The following is a 17,028-nucleotide window of genomic DNA, read 5'->3' on the forward strand; positions in this document are numbered from 1 at the left end:
ACCTCTTTTTATACTGATTGCTGAAGATTAAGTTGTACTTTCTCAAACTACAACATTTTTTTATTTGTTGAAACTTGATTTGAAGTGGATAAATAAGGAGGACAAACAGTTTTAAGTCAGGCTGATAGAAGGAATTCATTTTATAGCAAAATCTGTACTTCGTCATATGTCGAGAGATGCTTATTGCTGAAGAAGTTCTTTCTCATTCTACAAAGTACAACGTTGTTTATCGTTGAAACTTGATTAGACATGAATAAATATGAAGGACAAAGCAGTCTTAACTTGGTTTGTGTTAAGGAATTCGTTTTATAGGAGAATCCGAATTCGTGCATAACTCATAAAATAGAGCTTATTTTCGGATTCCTGAAGAATGATTCTGGTTCTAGCCTTTTGGCTAAGATCAAGTGTAGTATCTGTACTTATCAGTTTAATATGTGATATGTCTATGCAAGGACTACATATTAAATGGATTTTTATCAATAGGAGTTGAAAAAGGAGCTTGCTCCATTCACTCCAAGCATCGACCCGGTACTGCAGTGCCGCTGGGAACGGTGCGCTCTCCTCTGCTCTTGTGAAAAAGCAAACAGCGGTGCAGGATGGAAGTTTCTTTTAATCTGCTGAGAAAAGAGAGTGAATGCGAAGCAGACTTTAACACGGCTCTGGGAGCGAGCCGAGTGCGGGCTAACCAGGAGAATTGCTTGAAAGAAACGCGACACCGAATGAGCGGTCAGAACAAAGCCTCAATACGGTGTTCCTGTGGTGTTTTTATAAAATGCGGTGTAAAAAAAGGTGTGAATGCCCCATAGAAAACTAAAAGGTGGAGCGGAAGTGTTCGGCTGCAAGAAGGTGTGAATGTCCAACTATATTTGGTGAAAAGCAGGTGAAGCAAGGTCTGAATGCCCAACCTTACATCATCAAAAGCGAGATCAGAGGTTTTTGGCGGCAAGAAGGTCATAGTTTGCCAAAAGCGGGTAAGGTGCGAATGATCGGCTAAATATCAACAAAAGTGGGGGCGGAGGTCTTCGGATGCAAGTGGGTGTGAATATCCCACCATACAAGTATGGTGGAGAGGAAGCTGTGAATGGCCGACCATAGTTTGCAAAAAGCGGGTGAGAAAAGGTGCGAATGTCCAACCATACATGATCAAAACAGGGAGCGGAGTGTGTTTGGCTGCGACAAGGTGTGAATGTCCACCCATAATTAATGAAAAGCGGGCAACAAGTAGGTTCGAATGCCCAACCATACATCATCAAAAGCAGGAGTGGATGTGTTCGGCTACAAGAAGGTTTGAATGTCCGAGCATAGTTTGTAAAAAGCGGGTAAGAAAAGGTTCGAATGCCCGAACATACACCATCAAAAGAGGGAGCGGAGGTGTTCCGCTGTAAGACGGTGTGAATGTCCGACCATAGTTGGTAAAAAGCGGGTAAGAAAAGGTTAAAAAACCTGACTGTACACAATCAATAGCGGAAGCGGAGTTGTTCGGCTACAAGAAGGTGTGAAAGTCCACCAATAATTACTGAAAAATGGGTAAGAAAAGGTGTGAATGCCCAACTATACATCATGAAAAGCAGAAGTGGATGTGTTCGGCCACAAGAACGTTTGAATGTCCGACCATAGTTTGTAAAAGGCGGGTAAGAAAAGGTTCGAATGCCCGTACATACAAAATCAAAAGAGGGAGCGGAGGTGTTTCGCTGTAAGAAGGTGTGAATGTCCGAGCATAGTTTGTAAAAAGTGGGTAAGAAAAGGTTCGAATGCCAGAACATACACCATCAAAAGAGGGAGCGGAGGTGTTCCGCTGTAAGAAGGTGTGAATGTCCGACCATAGTTGGTAAAAAGCGGGTAAGAAAAGGTTCGAATGCCAAAATATACACCATCAAAAGCGGAAGCCGAGTTGTTCGGCTGCAAGTAGGTGTGAATGTCAGATCATAATTTGCAAAAAGCTGATGAGAAAGGTGTGAATGACCGACAATAATTGCTGAAAAATGTGTTAGAAAAGGTAAGAATGCCGGACCATTCATCATCAAAAGCGGGAGAAGAGGTGTTCGGCTGCAAGAAGCTGTGAATGTCCAGCCATAATTAGTCAAAAACGGGTACGAAAAGGTAGTATTGCCAGACCATAAATGATCAAAAAAGGGAGCGGAGGTTTTTCGCTGTAAGAAGGTGTGAATATCCGACCATAATTGGTAAAAAGCGGATAAGAAAAGGTGCGAATGCCCGACAATGTATGATCAAAAGAGGGAACGGAGGTTTTCGGCTGCAAGAAGGTCTAAATGTCCAACCATAATTTGTAAAAACCGGGGAAGAAAAGGCTCGGAAGCCCAACTATACACCATCAAAAGCGGGAGCGGAGGTGTTCAGCTGCAAGAAGGTGTGAATGTCCACCCATAATTCCTCAAAAATGGGTAAAAAAAAAGGTGCGAATGCCCAACCATACATCATCAAAAGCAGGACTGGATGTGTTAGGCTACAAGAAGGTTTGAATGTCCGAGCATAGTTTGTAAAAAGCGGGTAAGAAAAGTTTCGAATGCCCGAACATACACCATCAAAAGAGGGAGCGGAGGTGTTCCGCCATAAGAAGGTGTGAATGTCCGACCGTAGTTGGTTAAAATACCCGACTGTACACAATCAATAGCGGGAGCGAATGTGTTCGGCTACAAGAAGGTGTGAATGGCCGACCATTTTTTGTAAATAGCGGGTAAGAAAAGGTGCGAATGCCCGACAATGTATGATCAAAAGAGGGAGCGGAGGTTTTCGGCTAAAAGAAGGTCTGAATGTCCAACCATAATTTGTAAAAACCGGGGAAGAAAAGGCTCGAAAGCCCGACTATACACCATCAAAAGCGGGAGCAGAGGGGTTCAGCTGCAACAAGGTCTGAATGTCCATCAATAATTGCTAGAAAACATGAAAGAAAATTTTCGAATATCCAACCGCACATGATCATAAGTGGGAGAGGAGGTGTTCAGCTGCAAGAAGGTGTGAATGTCCACCCATAATTCCTCAAAAATGGGTAAAAAAAAAGGTGCGAATGCCCAACCATACATCATCAAAAGCAGGACTGGATGTGTTAGGCTACAAGAAGGTTTGAATGTCCGAGCATAGTTTGTAAAAAGCGGGTAAGAAAAGGTTCGAATGCCCGAACATACACCATCAAAAGAGGGAGCGGAGGTGTTCCGCCATAAGAAGGTGTGAATGTCCGACCGTAGTTGGTTAAAATACCCGACTGTACACAATCAATAGCGGGAGCGAATGTGTTCGGCTACAAGAAGGTGTGAATGGCCGACCATTTTTTGTAAATAGCGGGTAAGAAAAGGTGCGAATGCCCGACAATGTATGATCAAAAGAGGGAGCAGAGGTTTTCGGCTAAAAGAAGGTCTGAATGTCCAACCGTAATTTGTAAAAACCGGGGAAGAAAAGGCTCGAAAGCCCGACTATACACCATCAAAAGCGGGAGCAGAGGGGTTCAGCTGCAAGAAGGTCTGAATGTCAATCAATAATTGCTAGAAAACATGAAAGAAAATTTTCGAATATCAAACCGCACATGATCATATGCGGGAGAGGAGGTGTTCAGCTGCAAGAAGGTGTGAATGTCTACCCATAATTCCTGAAAAATGGGTAAAAAAAGGTGCGAATGCCCAACCATACATCATCAAAAGCATGTGTGAATGTCAGATCATAATTTGCAAAAACCTGATTGTGTGCAGCTGAACACCTCTGCTCCCGCTTTTGATGGTGTATAGTCGGGCTTTCGAGGCTTTTCTTCAACGGTGTTTACAAATTACGGTTGGAAATTCAGACCTTGCAGCTGAACACCTCCGCTCCCTCTTTTGATCATACATTGTCGGGCATTCGCACCTTGTCTTACCCGCGTTTTACAAACCATGGTCGGACTTTCACACCTTCTTGTAGCTGAACAACTCCGCTCCCGCTATTGATTGTGTACAGTCGGGTATTTTAACCTTTTCTTACCCGCTTTTTACCAATTATGGTCGGACATTCACACCGTCTTACAGCGGAACACCTCCGCTCCCTCTTTTGATGGTGTATGTTCGGGCATTCGAACTTTTTCTTACCCACTTTTTACAAACTATGGTCGGACATTCAAACCTTCTTGTAGCAGAACACATCCACTTCTTCTTTTGATGATGTATGGTTGGGCATTCGCACCTTTTCTTACCCATTTTTCAGGAATTATGGCTGGACATTCACACCTACTTGCAGTCGAACAGCTCTGCTCCCACTTTTTATTATGTTTGGTTGGATATTCGAACCTTTTCTTAACTGCTTTTTACAAACTTTGGTCGGACGTTCACAACTTCTTACAGCCGAACACCTCCGCTTCCGCTTTTGATGGTATATATTCGGGCATTCGAACCTTTTCTTACCCGCTTTTTACCAACTATGGTCGGACATTCACACCGTCTTTCAGCGGAACACCTCCGCTCCCTCTTTTGATGGTGTATGTTCGGGCATTCGCACCTTTTCTTACCCGCTTTTTACAAACTATGGTCGTACATTCAAACCTTCTTGTAGCCGAAAACCTCCACTCCCTCTTTTTACAAACTATGCTCGGACATTCAAACCTTCTTCTAGCCAAACACATCCACTCCTGTTTTTGTTGATGTATGGTTGGGCATTCAAACCTACTTGTTGCCCGCTTTTCATTAATTATGGGTGGACATTCACACCTTGTCGCAGCCAAACACCTCCGCTCCCTGTTTTGATCATGTATGGTTGGACATTCGCACCTTTTCTCACCCACTTTTTGCAAACTATGGTCGGCTATTCACAGCTTCCTCTCCACCATACTTGTATGGTGGGATATTCACACCTACTTGCATCCGAAGACCTCCGCCCCCACTTTTGTTGATATTTAGTCGGTCATTCACACCTTACCCGTTTTCTTGCCGCCAAACACCTCTGATCTCGCTTTTGATGATGTAAGATTGGGCATTCAGACCTTGCTTCACCTGCTTTTCACCAAATATAGTCGGACATTCACACCTTCTTGCAGCCGAACACTTCCGCTCCACCTTTTAGTTTTCTATGGGGCATTCACACCTTTTTTTACACCGCATTTTATAAAAACACCACAGGAACACCGTATTGAGGCTTTGTTCTGACCGCTCATTCGGTGTCGCGTTTCTTTCAAGCAATTCTCCTGGTTAGCCCGCACTCGGCTCGCTCCCAGAGCCGTGTTAAAGTCTTCTTCGCATTCACTCTCTTTTATCAGCAGATTAAAAGAAAGTTTCATCTTAGGCTCCCTGAAACTTCCATCCTGCACCGCTGTTTGCTTTTTCACAAGAGCAGAGGAGAGCGCACCGTTCCCAGCGGCACTGCAGTACCGGGTCGATGCTTGGAGTGAACGGAGCAAGCTCCTTTTTCAACTCCTATTGATAAAAATCCATTTAATATGTAGTCTCGCATAGAGGACATATCAGACATTAAACTGATAAGAACAGATACTACACTTGATCTTAGCCAAAAGGCAGAGAAGCGATAACTGTCCACTGGTTCACGTCCGAGGGCCCTTCCTGGCACAATGCGCACTTGTAGCGGTGTTCTTTTTATGGCCATAGTGTCACTTTGCACCTCCGCCCACCCGCTGCACTGAGCACTCTTCAGCCCTTTTAAATGGTATAACTTTACACTACCACACGCTCCAGCGAGCACCATTCAAGCAACAACTTTGCACTCCAGCTTCGAACATCGGCACAGTCGCAACAAGTAAGGCGACTCTACTCAGAGAAGTCACTCTGCACAGTAACAAGATTTCTTTTGCACAGACAGAAAGGGCTTCATCCGCAAAGGTAAAGCCTGCCAAAAATAGAAACAACTCATTAGTGCTGCTCAACGTTGTACTTTGCAGTAAAAGAAAGAGCAAATCTAAAGTTTCAGGAATCCGAGAATAAGCTTACTTTCATGAGTTCTTCACGATTTCGGATTTTGCTATAAAATGAATTCCTTCACTCAAACTAAATTAAAACTGCTAAACTGCTAATCTGTTACATACAAGGCAGATGTCAAATTCACCGAAATAGGATCTAAGGGTATTTGGCCAATCGAGCTGTAGCAGCTTCGGTAAAAGTTTGTGAATAAAGGTGTGCGCACACATAGTGAGTTGTAGGAAAATAGGCAGGGAGCAATGCCGGCTGGGGTATTTGTTCTTGTATGTTGTCTGACTGTTTGATTTGAATGTGTTGTGTAAGTGTCCTGTTGAATGTTACATGTTTGGGCTTTGACACGCTTCACTGTGGTTGTTAACTGTGTGGTGTGTCCTGAAATGTTATATGTTTGGGCTGTGTGACATGCTTAATGCTTTTCAGTAGCAACCCACTTATTCATATATAGCAACTGACAACATAAGAAGTCCGGACATACTTTGATAGTAGTTGTAGAAGTATCCTTATTGATAATAGATAAACTAATTCATAGTGATAGAACAGTAGATGAACAGGTGCCTGCACATGTCTCATGAAAATAAAATGGGTGTATGATTGCTGACGGCAGAGCAATACTGCCAAACTTATGAGTTCTTGTGGCAAACTTGATTCAGTGTCTTGACGTGTATACGCTGTTTCGCTGACTTGTCACAAGAAACAAAGTGTGTTTGATAAGATCCGACCATTTTATTACGGGAGGATCAGTATGTATGGATTCTGATGTGACTGATAAACCCATTCGTATCTTAAGCATAATCTAATACGTGAGACAACGCCCTGGCACACAATCAAAAAAAAAAAAGAGAGAGAGCGGTTTTGTGTCCCCACAGTCCATAATGTAGAAAAGAGAGAAAAAAGCCTTTCTGATTTGGTGTGTGTGCTCACAGTGCAGAGTGTAGAGAAAAGAGAGAAAAGAAAGCCATTTTGGTGTCACGGGTGTTGTGACTTACACACACACATTTCTGAATTGAGAAAGGAAATTATTTTAGAGAAAGCACTAGAGTTTAGATCCCATATTTGTTGATAGGCATTCATTTAATTTTTCTTTTAATCAGTTTTAAAGTGAATACTAACTGAGAAATGAAAAAGGTGAAGAGTTTAGAAGCTTGGTTCAAGAGCAAAACTTGGTTTATGATCAGCTGAGTCTCTAAACAGAACAGCAAAGGGCTTCATCGAACATTTAAAAAAGATTCAGATTGTTAGAATATCCAGAATTTATAGGAATGGTGGTGATTACTCTTATTTTCTAGAATGGAAATAACTGCACCATGTCTGTTTTATGAATTTAAGGGGCTAAAAAGTTTTGTTCTCGTTTTTCTATGATTAACCGAATGTATGTGAGAGTCCAAACAGACAGAAGGGTTACGGCCGAGCGCTGGACCTTCCAAAAAAGATGAGACAGGCTGGACCTGTGCCATACTACTTAAGACCGGCATGTGGATAACAGGTTCTTTAAACTCTCACACACACAAACTCACACACGTTCGCACACATACACCCATACACACACACATTCTTGAACTTGCTGCAAGATTAAACATTTGCATTAACTGACTCCAGCAACTCTGAGTCTCATTGAGAGACTTTTCTCAACAATTGGGTCCTCAAACCAGATCTCAACGTTTTTTCCGCTTTCCAGGGTCGGAGCTGAAACCGTGCACGGGGGAGTCCAGTACTCCTAATGAAAGACCCCCTGCTGAATTGCGGTAATTAGGGGCCAGTGTCCACTGAAAGGGGGAAACAGGGACGAGATCGTACTTTTGAATCAATGGCCAGAAGCCATTGGCAGTGCAGGCATCAACAATAATGGTGTTATTTCACCCATTAACACTTAAGGTACCTCATGCAGTGGCTGTGATATGGTTACTTAACAAAATATCTTTACCAGACATCTCTCCTACATAACAGTTCTTCTTTCACAGCCACACCTTGTTGTCGAGAGATGTGCTACACTTAATCCATCCACACTGCTACCTACCCCACAGATGGAAAGCCTCATGATTGCATGTCAGAAATAACCATCAGTGTTTTACCCAGGCCAGACTTAACTGATATACGTTATGAAAATGCAGAAATAACTATATTTATTCAACAGGTCAAGCAAAAAACCCTGATGGCACAAATGCTACAGGATTTGCAGTAGTAACAGAAACTGAAGTTTTCTTAAAACAACCACTACCAAAAAATTACTCTGTTCAAGCAGTCGAATTGGTAGCTTTAACTGAAGCTTGTAAATTAAATAACAAAAAGGTTGTTAACGTTTACACTGACAGTCAGTATGCCTTCTCAACTGTACATGTGTTAACACAGCATTGGAAAAACAGGTATGTTGACATCCACAGCTAAATGTATAAACTACAAATATTTTAGCATTATTAGATGTTATTCAATTGCCATTTACAATAGACTCGTATGAATGACCGGAAGGAAAACCATACTGCCAAAGAATTTGTTTAAATATGCTGCAGTATTGAGCCACGGACCATGTCATGTCTCAACAGGAGGGATGGAAGCAATAATGAACAAGGTTTTTACAGCATATGGTTTTACTTATTATTGAATTTTTTTTTTTAGAATAAATAAATGAATAAAGTTTTGTCTAGCAGGTCAAATATGTGCAAAATACATTCCACAGGGCAATCTAAGACCAAAACGAAGATAATTCCCTAAGCCAGTGTATCTTTTTCAACATATTTGTTTGGATTTCATTATTTCATTATTGTGTAGATTTCATTGAACTAAATTAATGTTAAGGGAAACGATTCTGCTCAGTGACAACAGATGTTTTTACCAAATGGTCTGAAATATTTCCATGTGCACAAGCAGATGCACTCTCAGTAGCAAAATCACGCGTAAAATAACTCATTTCTAGATTTGAAATTCCTGAAAAGATCTTCAGTGATAATTTGACACACTTTGTAAGCTATGTCATCTCACTGATGGCAAAGAACTTAAAATAGATCTTAGAAACCACTGTGATATAGAAGGTTTCGCTAACACATTGGAATTGTTTTACTATTTACATATGCATGTGCAGTGAAGAATTGCTTGCTGCTGATAAATGCAAAGAAGAACAGCTTACACATAGATGCTCACATATAGGCTGCTGAATGCAATGAAGACCTGCTTATCCAGTAAAGTTCAATGTCAATGTGTAATATTCAATTAGGATTTGCAAAACAGTGAAGTTAAACAATGAATGGGTCCATAGTCGGTATGAGAAGACTACAGGAATATTTACCTGGGTGTACGTTCAAACAGAGATGAGAAAATTGCGATAAATTATTGTTTGTTTGTTTGTTAGTATGTATATGAATGTTATGTGTATAAACTGGGTTGAGTTGTAGTTACTCAGTAGTGTCTCAGTGAAACAACCGACGGGGGAAGCCTTGCGGTGACAACAAAAGCAGTGTTTTACTGATCAGTCAAGTTGCTCCAGTGTACTCCATACAAACTGGTTGGCTACTGAAGGGATAGAAAATGGGGAATACTTGTTTTAAAGCAAACAAGACAAATACATGTTTTAACGGGACCCAGACAATATTATATAGATGTCGCCACTGAAGTAAAGAACATTTACGTGGGATGGTGTGAGGGTCCTCGTTTGGCTGATGTTCGCCGATATGCTCGCCATGCTCAGAACCAAGTTGAGACGCGTAAGACAACCAAAAGGGACAAGTGTGAAAAGGAGCTGCATTTGGCAGCCATGACCATGTATTACGCAGTTGGTGTAAACAGAGGACGAGGCCGAAGTCGAAGACGTGGACGTGTGGGAGAGGAGGTCGAAATGGGCCACGCCAGAGCTATGATCCGAATATTTGTTTTTATTGTGGCCAGACTGGACACTGGAAGAAGGACTGTCCACAGCTAAAAAGTGATGAAATTGGGCAAAAGGCTGACTGAGGGTGGGAGGCAGGTTCTGGACGTCACACGGCAGCGGAGCCTCCACTAATGGGTGATAGCACAAACACACTCACACATTTTTCCTGCTCTGTGTAGTGAAGCAACGCTTGCCGACTGTGATTCACGTAGTAAAGTTTTGCATGCTATTTCCGTCCTAGAGCAAAGATATTTCTCTCAGAATATAGGAACTTATGTTCATCAGTAGTGACGTCAGGGGAGTTTGATTGTCCTCCAAAGTTAAGTGGAAACCACGTTTACTGTATGTCTGCATCAGGCCAGGTTGTGAAGGAGAAAATGACAATGCCCATTGCGTGTTGTCACTCCCGATGAGCTCTCCTTCAAACACTCATTTTTGTTATCAGAGTTGTGTCCCATTAACCTGATGGGCTGTGATCTCATGTGTAAATTAGGCATTATTTTAACTTCTACACCAGAGGGTGTTAAGGTTATGTTACAGCCTGACAAAGTTTTCACAGCAGTGCAGTTTGATTCATCGGCACTTACATATGCTTATGAGTGGAAACTTCCCAGCTCTCCTTTTTCACAACAACTAGTGGAAGAAGCAAAAGCGTTAGTTTCACCCCTTTCTGATTTCATGCAACCTACTGATTTGCACTGCACATCACACATTTCTTTGGGGCCTGACAATGACTATGAGAAGAAGTGAAAAAATATGTGCGCCTACTTTATTGGCTGTGTCGCTCACTCCAGAGCACTTCGATTTTTTTAATGTTTGTGGTACTCGCCCTCACATTTCCTTGGCCAAACGTACACACTGGCAGTGACAAGGTGTGGGAGAGTTTGTTGCTACATGTCAGAAAGAAATGGAGTGGACTGTTTCACCTGCTGATCCAAATTTTATGTTTTCTGAACGATTGTCAGCATACAAAAAAACATTTTTGAGTACAATGCATTGTCAAAGAACTGTGGACTTAATTCCTACCACAGAATCACATTTTGAAGCATGTTTTTTATCTGAAACAGATTTGTCTTCGATACCCATGTTGGCTGAAGTGCCCAATGATCTTTGGGCTAAGAGCAAATATGATGTGGGGTTGATAAAAGGCTGTGAACCAGTAATTGTCACCCCTAAATCAGACTTTTGTCCATGTAAAAAACAATACCCTTTTAAGCCTGAAGCAATTAAAGGGATTAAACCTGTTTTTCAATCTTTTCAGAAAACAGGCGTTATTGTTCCTTTTGAAAATTCACCTGTGCTTAACTCCATTGTTTCCTGTTAAAAAGATTAAAGATGCTGGCCAGCCAGATGAATGGCGTTTTGTACAGGACCTCCAAGCGGTGAATGCTGCAGTTCAGCCACATGCTCCTACTGTGCCCAACCCACACACTATTTTGTCTCAAATTACATCAGATGCACAGTTTTTCTCAGTGGTTGACTTGTCGCCAGTGCACCCTGATAGCCTATTTTGGTTTGCTTTTTAGTTTGAAGGGAGATCTTGGACTTTTACCTGGTTATGCCAGGGGTACTGTGAAAGTCCCACTATTTACAATGCTGCCCTCAAAGCTAGTCTGGATTAACTTCAATCAACCACAGGCTCTGCTCTTTTGCAGTATGTGGATGACATCCTTTTATGTAGTCCATCTAAACAACAGTGTGAAAAAGACCAAATGACTCAAATAACTTTCTTGCTTTCAAAATCTTTCCTCTAGTGACGCTGACTTAGAGAGGGATGAAGATAATCATGTTTAATTGTTCATGTTTTGATTGTTTATCATTGGACCCTTTATTACTATGATGCCTGCATTTTAAACTCACGTTGTGTGCAAATGCAGGCTGATGTTTTACAGATAAAGTTATTATTTTCCTTGTTTCTTTTGGGTTGATTAATATAATGGTATTATTATAATCAAAAGGGAGGAATGTAATGGAAAATAATTCTTATATGCATTGTATTGAGTGTTACTGTGTATAACCTGCAAATGACCGAGCTGCAAGGTACCACCCTGCCCTGTTTTCTTAAATTCCTCTTTACAATGGTGGGCTTGTTATAATGAGATAGCTGCACTTTAGGGGGGACAGGGTTAGGCTGGTATTTACGAGTGTGTCTGGGTAACCTCAACTGATGGTTGGGGAGGAAAGTTAGAAGAACAATCAATTATACCCAAAAACAGATGACGTGATGAGCGGGCAATATAACTGTGTGTTTTTGCTTCAGTGGTCAGAGCAACTCTGTATTCTGTATTGTGTTGTTCTCTCTTGCAAGATATTATTATTAAAGTCTCTTATCTCCTCACAAGAAAATAACTGACTCCCCAAATGCAAGTGTCAGGACAAATGATCAAACTTCTCCAAGCTTCAGTCTGCAGAGAAGTACAAGACAGGGTTGCTCACTTTCTCCCTCACTTTTTGCTAATTTCATCAAACCTTTAGCAGCTGCTATCAGACAAGATAGAAATATTAAAGACATCCAACCCCAAAATATTGAGCATAAAATAAGTCTTTATGCTGATGATGTATTACTTTTCCTTCAGAACTCACAGACGTCTCTCACTCACACGATCACACTCATAAATAAATTCTCAGCACTTTCTGACTACTCTATCAATTGGTCTAAGACCACAGTTCTGCCCATTAACTGTAGGGTCCAGAATATACCTGCGATCACTTTACAGTCAGGAAATATTAGATATTTAGGCATAAACATTTCCTCCAGGCTCTCAGAGCTAACAAAGCTAATTTATGTGCAATTATTAAAGACAGTAGAGGACAATCTCTCTCGTTGGAAGTCCTTACCTATATCACTTATGGGGAGAGTTACAACCATTAAAATGATGATACTACCAAAAGTTAACTATTTGTTCTCAATGATCCCCATAAAACCAACCTGCTACTTGGTTTAAGTCACTAGATTCATGCATCTCCAAATTTCTGTGGAAAAACAAACAGAAGACAGAAGACCAGAAGACCAAGGACAGTGGTGGATTAGATTTACCTAATTTTCAGCACTATTCCTTAGCCAATAGGTTACGGTATATATCAAAATGGTTTAAACCTAGCCCAATAGATGAACATGGATAAATATAGAACAAGCATTGTGTGATAATCTGGAAATCTCTGACCTGCCACTTATTAGTCAAAACGTAAAAAATCACAAATGTTTCAAAAGCATTAACATCAGCACCTCTCTGACAGCCTGGTGGGAATTTCTTAAAATAACAAAGTCTTCACTTGTCCCGTGTAAGCTTACACCCATCTGGAACAATCCTGACATCCTGCAAAACAAAAAAATGCTAAACTTTACTCTCTGGAAGATCAAAGGAATCAAACATCTGGAACATATAATCCAAAATGGACATTTTATTTCATTTGATGAGCTCATATCACAACATGAGATAGGCAGCAATAAATTCCTAGAATATCAACAACTTAAGTCTATAATAACAAAGAAATATATCCTCCACCAACCAGACTTACAACTCCCGATTAGGGTAGCAGAATTTCTAAGCATCTGCACCCCAAAACTACTATCAAAAATATATGAATTATTGTCTAAGATAGATGACACAATGTCTCTACCATCCTCAAAATGGGAGGCAGATTTATCCATCAGTTCTAGTCATAGCTTCTGGCCACAAATATGTTTGAACACCTTCAGAATGACTCAAAATCCTAATTTACAGCTCATACAATACAAAATTCTTCATAGAACACACTATACAGGACAAAGGATGTTCAGGATGGGTCTAACACACTCAAACATCTGCTCACATTGCACAGATAACACACCTGATGATTATGCACACGCTTTGTTTTTTTGTGCGCCTGTCCAGAAGTTCTGGCTTGAAGTCTGTGCGGACCTATCAACATGGCTAAAGTGTAGCATTCCTGCATGCCCCACACTGTGCATACTGGGTGACTTAGACAACATCAACGTGGAATTTAGCTTAGCACACATGATCCTCACAGTGTTATGTATAGCAAAGAAAACTATTCTCATGAACTGGAAAGCGAAGAACAATCTGTGTATTAACCAGTTTAGAAATTTTCTTTTAGATTATATTAGCATGGAAACAATGTCTGCCTCCTCAAAACATCAATTGGCTGAATTTAATTCTCTCTGGTCTCCTCTGATTAGCTTGATCACATAGTGTTGGTGGTGGGTTGCTGTCCCGTCGCTCTGGGCGGTTGGGTGTGTGCTGGGGGGGGCTGTGTGGCTTCGGGCGTCTGGTGGTCTCTCGGGTCGTGGGGACCGGGTTGGTCATTGCTGGGGGGGACTGTGTGTCGGGCTTGGAGGGCAGTTTTGGGGGCTTGCGGGTGGGGCTGTCTTGCGGTGTGGGGCGGGGTCCCTTAGGGGCCTTGGGGTGGTGGCTGCTGGCTCTGTACCGGGTGACCGGGCCGCTCTGGCGTGGGTGGTGGAGCTGGGCCTGGACCTGGTGGCTTGCCGCTGCCTTGCGCCCGGGGCGGGGCCCTGCCTGTGCCTGGGGGGTCTGGGTTGCCCTGGACATGCCACAATATGCGTGGGTTGGTGCAGGTCCTGGTGCCGGCCTTGTTGCTCTGGGAACTCCAAGGTGTCCGCAGGTGGTTATTTTCTTTAGGGTGTTGGGGCGTGCGGTGAGGGGGAGGGGGTCTGTGTGGGGGTGTGCTTTTCCCCTGTTGGGGGGGGCCTGGGGGGGCCTGGGTGATGGTGGGTCTCGCTGCTGCGACTGGTGTGACCGGGTGATTTGTTTGTTTGTTTGTTTGATTTTTGTTGTTGTTTGTTTGTTTTTGTAGAGGTCCTCCGGGGTGGGGTTGGGTTGAGTGGGGTGGGGCGGGATGGGTTCCTTCTGGGGGTACAGTAGCTCCCGGAATATGGTGACTGCAGGCCCCGAGCCTGGTGGACATCAGGCCCTCCTGCCCTGTGTTGGGTCCCAGGTAGCGGGGATGCCTATTGCAGCCAGTCTCTGGCTGCCCTCTCCGGGGTGGGAGGGACCAGGAGGATGAATTAATTATTCTGCTAGTTTATATATTGTAAACATAAACAATAAACATTTATAAAACTTCCCTTGGCAAAGCAAATCTGTTTGGCATAAATGTATTCAGACTACAATTCGGCTGACATAATGCACAATTCCAGATTTTGATATAAAATGAATTCCTTCACTCAAACCAAGTTAAAACTGCTTTTTCCTTCATATTTATCCATGTCTAAATAGCTTTAAACAAAAAAGAACGTTGTACTTTGCAGGATAGGAAAGAACAACACTAAACCTTTAGGAATCCGAGAATAAGCTTATTTTCACGAGTTCTACACAATTTCGGATTTTGATATAAAATGAATTCCTTCACTCAAACCAAGTTAAAACTGCTTTGTCCTTCATATTTATCCATGTCTAAATAGCTTTAAACAAAAACGAACGTAGTACGTTTCAGGATAGGAAACAACAACACTAAATTTTTTCAGGAATCCAAGAATAAGCTTCTTTTCACGAGTTCTACACAATTCCGGATTTTGATATAAAATGAATTCCTTCACTCAAACCAAGTTAAAACTGCTTTGTCCTTCATATTTTTGCATGTCTAAATAGGTTTTAGGCATAAAATTCTTCATATTACCCTGTATGTGAAAGAAGCATACTTGTGATGGAGCAATACACTCCTTTTGGGTAACCTAAACTGATGGTTGGGGAGGAAAGTTAGAAGAACAATCAACTATCAACCAAAGACAGATGACGTGATGAGCGGGCAATATAACTGTGTGTTTTTGCTTCAGTGGTCAGAGCAACTCTGTATTCTGTACTGTGTTGTTCTCTCTTTCAAGATATTATTATTAAAGCCTCTTATCTCCTCAGAAGAAAATAACTGACTCTGTGCGTTACTAAATTTCCACCACAATTTTGGCGTCACGAACAGGATCCCTCGACTGGTGTCTCTGGACCGGATCGCAGTGCATGGCCAGCCTGGACTGAAGTAGCTGTTCCAGCCTCATACCTCCAAGGCCTTTTCTGAGAGAGAGGACTGGCAGGTCCTTTTCTTGAATACCAGCGCTGGGATCATTTTTGAAATATGATAGTCTGAGACGATAGGACTGCTGTTTAGTTTTTATTTGAATAAAAGAGTGTTTCCCGGTTGTGTCATTAGTGAGACAGAGATTTCATGGGTAAGTGAAACTTTTGAAGCAGTCCGAAGAAGTGTGAAGTACTCCGAAGAAGTGTGAGTACAGATTAAGGTCCTCATTGGAGACGTCCTTTGAGTGAAGGAATATATTTCCCCATTCCAAGTCTGAGAATGGGAAACAGTAGGTCTCAGACTTTTGACCCTACCGGGGGACCTAAGCATGATGAAATGAAAAAGACATATGGTCCAGAGGTTTTCCACCTGAAGGTTCTTTTAGTATGTTAGAAATAAGAAAATTAGAAGAAAAGTTTTGCAAATATGAGAAAGAGATGAAGCAAAAAAAAGAAAATTGAGTTTAAATAAGAAGTAAGAAAGGTATAGAATTTTGGAAAAAATAAAGTGTATTAAGAGAAAGAAAGGAAAATGTTAAACAAATGCCATGACGGAATGATGATAATAATTTAGTATTAGCTGTGCCGGATCCAGACCTGGACTCCTGCCCTGCAACAACAACAGCCAGCCCTGCCACAAGCCTCTGGCTCTCGGGAAGAAGGGACTTCTTCCATACTCCCTCGGGAAGAAATTCCATCATTCTCACAACATCAGTTACATAGGTCTGATGATGAGGAAAAGGAAGATGTTTGGTTCTCCAGCGTACCTGCCCAAGAACTTTTAACGCAAGTGACAAAAATCCTTTACCCACAATCTGGACTTCAGAGATCTAAACGTGAGAAAAAACAAAACCAGATTCAAACCATGCCTATGGTTAAAGTTGCAGTTCCCACTGGACCATTACTGGTTTATCGACCCTGGACTGAGACTGACATCATGGAAGCATAACAATGCTTACCAGATCCAGAGATTTCTGGACCCCATTTTGCTGACGAGTTGCGAGATTTCTGCGCACAATCTGCCCGACTGGGGTTGAATTGCGTCGCATATTGGCAAAAAAGTTCAAACCGACCGACCTCTGCAAAATAGAGGCCAGTATGCTACAACTGGATTTGCGACCTACCAACAGTGAACGAGGACATAATGATAACGCTCAATATGAAGCAGCCATCCAAAGACTGTGTCAAGCCATCACCACTATATTTCCAACCAAAATCAATATGTCCCACATTTACACCT

General features: G+C 42.0%; 2 non-coding genes across 2 annotated transcripts; one reads left to right on the forward strand and one right to left on the reverse strand.

The window, feature by feature from the left end:
* The first annotated feature begins 375 nt into the window (after window positions 1-375).
* On the forward strand, window positions 376-562 carry LOC140286457 (U2 spliceosomal RNA). Its single transcript, XR_011911263.1, has one exon. It is a non-coding gene; the product is annotated as a U2 spliceosomal RNA (small nuclear RNA).
* A 4,746-nt stretch (window positions 563-5,308) lies between these two features.
* On the reverse strand, window positions 5,309-5,498 carry LOC140286478 (U2 spliceosomal RNA). Its single transcript, XR_011911280.1, has one exon. It is a non-coding gene; the product is annotated as a U2 spliceosomal RNA (small nuclear RNA).
* Window positions 5,499-17,028: the final 11,530 nt, after the last annotated feature.

This window comes from Leuresthes tenuis, unplaced genomic scaffold (genome assembly GCF_036924035.1).
Source record: "Leuresthes tenuis unplaced genomic scaffold, fLeuTen1.0.hap1 SCAF_95, whole genome shotgun sequence".
In the NCBI taxonomy this organism is placed as follows: Eukaryota; Metazoa; Chordata; class Actinopteri; order Atheriniformes; family Atherinopsidae; genus Leuresthes; species Leuresthes tenuis.